This window comes from Gymnoscopelus microlampas (genome assembly GCF_963454915.1).
Source record: "Gymnoscopelus microlampas genome assembly, chromosome: 24".
Taxonomy (NCBI): Eukaryota; Metazoa; Chordata; class Actinopteri; order Myctophiformes; family Myctophidae; genus Gymnoscopelus; species Gymnoscopelus microlampas.
The window spans coordinates 9841700-9844199 of record NC_139961.1 but is presented as its reverse complement, the minus strand read 5'-3'; the positions used below and the strand labels follow the sequence as shown (position 1 = coordinate 9844199).

The window sequence follows — 2500 nt, the reverse complement described above, 5'->3', positions numbered from 1 at the left end:
TAACTTTTTGCCTTTTTTTTTGTAAATTAACGCCCTACTTGATCAACCAGTGGTCCTTGAGGGGGTTCCAGGTGGTCCCCAGCTAAATGATGGAGAGTTACAAAATGGACCCTTATAGAGCTGTAACTCTTGAGAGCATAAAATAAAACCAAATTGACCCTTACGGGTCTATTTGGTTTCATTTAACGCTCTCAAGAGTTAAATTATTGTTAAACATCTGCATTACTGTAATAACAAAATGTTATTTTGATCAACGTTTGCCTGTAATGTCTCTCCTATGGTACCACATCAATACAACATATTCTAAGTCTTGGGTCTGAGAGTCTAAATCTCATCAAACGGTGGTTCCGTGGCTCAAATGCCGAAAAAATAATGGACCTTGATATGAAAAGGCTTGAAAACCACTGTTACTACAGCATCACACAAAAGCATCAAAAGGTGCAGATCTGCAACCTGGAGCTTGTAGAGCTTGTAGATCTGCTACTTTTGATATTTTGAATTTGAATCCCGAAAGGTAACAGTTTTCAGGACAGAGACGATATAGTTTCCCGCCAGACAGAGACAATATAGTTGATATGGCTCAGGGGATGGGGGTAAGGGTCCCGGGTCGGGGACCTGGGGTGTTGGGTTTTGGCAAACTTGCAGCCACATTGCTGCACGTCTCAAACCACCTCAGGAGCTGGTAATGTGTGAACCAACCGGGACTGACTGAAATCAGAGGGTTCAAACTTGTAATCCGAGCACTGTGGTCTTTTAAATAAGTGTTAAATAGCTGCATATTCAGTAATAATCATTGCTGTACAGAGTGTTTTTGGTTCAGTAACAGGGGTCTCCCCATCTCTCCAGCTCTTTAGCAAACAGAAAATACATTTTCAGGTCGGATATCAATTATATCCAATCAGGAGAGAGAACTCATAGGATACAGGATAAACAAGCGTTATTGGAAGTGATAACACAAAATTGGAACTGGAACACTGTACATTTTAAGCAGATATGGGTACTGAGTCCAGACTGGATAAAATCGGCAACCCAGCTGAAAATGTATTTTCTGTTTATTAAAGAGTTGTAGAGACATGGAGACCCCTGTTACTGATCAAACACTCTATAGCAACGATTACTATTAAAATATATTTTTCACCCCAAAAGAACCCTTTTTGTTTCAACCAACAAAATATCAATACGCTACCGTTAGTGTGTTTTTGATGCTAGGTGTAAATGGTGTATCTGATGGTGTGGATGTGCTGAAACATGTGTTTAAATAAGTCCACTTTTATACTCTTATCTTGGTTTGCTTGACCCCAAATAAGAGAAAACAAAACATAACTCCAATTGTGGTCAAAGTTTAAAGTTGTCCAGTTATTTAATATCGAACCAAATGACCAGATTTAGTGTAAAAGCCACAGAAAAGCACCTTCCTCATACAAAGACATATGTAGGCCTACTGTACATACTGTACATGTACATACATATAGGGCAGTTGCCATTTTTTTTTAGCAGAGTATTACTCACATGAGTTGAGTAATTTGTTATAACACAGATATTTTTCAGCAGCTGAATCAAAATGGAGGCCTACTGCACCCCTGACTACTGGCTGATTTGCATGAATACAAATTAGCCTCCCACGTCTTTCGCTGTCTGACTGAAATACTGTTGTAACAGCTAGGGACGTCTTTTTTTGGATGACGTGTTCTGAAATTTAACGGTACAAAATGAAGCCTTAAAAAAAAATCTTCAAGCGTTGTTTTGCTGTAGATAGCTTGCATTCTAACACGTGAGTGAGTGAATGAGTGAATGAGTGTGTGTGAGAGTGTGTGTGTGTGTGTGTGTGTGTGTGTGTGTGTGTGTGTGTGTGTGTGTGTGTGTGTGTGTGTGTGTGTGTGTGTGTGTGTGTGTGTGTGTGTGTGTGTGTGTGTGTGTGTGTGTGTGTGTGTGTGTGTGTGTGTGTGTGTGTGTGTGTGTGTTAGAGCCTATGTACACATGTGTGGTGTTTTAAATAGATAAGGCAGGGCATTTGCCTGTGACTGATTTGGAGTAACTGTGGTCTTACAACCGTTGGAGAGAGGGAGAGAGAGGTGTGTGTGTGTGTGTGTGTGTGTGTGTGTGTGTGTGTGTGTGCGCCTGTGTGTAGGTATGTGCATGCTTGTGTGTTTGAGTATGTGCATTTCTACGCATGTTGTATTTGAGTGTGTGAGCACGTGCACATGTGTATACTATCTATTTCAGTGGTTCCCAAACTTTTGAGTTCAAAACCCAAAAGAGAAAACTAGAGAAAATAGCAGATCTACAAGCTCACAACGCGACACTACTTCTAAAACATTTTATTTATCTATTTATGGAAGGTATTCAATTTTCTCTTTTTATTTATGAAATACTTTAGAAAAATGTTGGAGTTGTTTTAAATTTATGAAAAGTTGTGATTTTTATACAGTTTTATATTTTAAGATAATGGGAAACCAAAAAAAGGAGATATTTACTCACAACCCATAAAGATTGGTACACG

General features: G+C 39.2%; 1 protein-coding gene across 1 annotated transcript in view; it reads right to left on the bottom strand.

The window, feature by feature from the left end:
* The window catches only part of runx1 (RUNX family transcription factor 1), a 72727-nt gene that overhangs the window by 16470 nt on the left and 53757 nt on the right, over positions 1-2500 (bottom strand).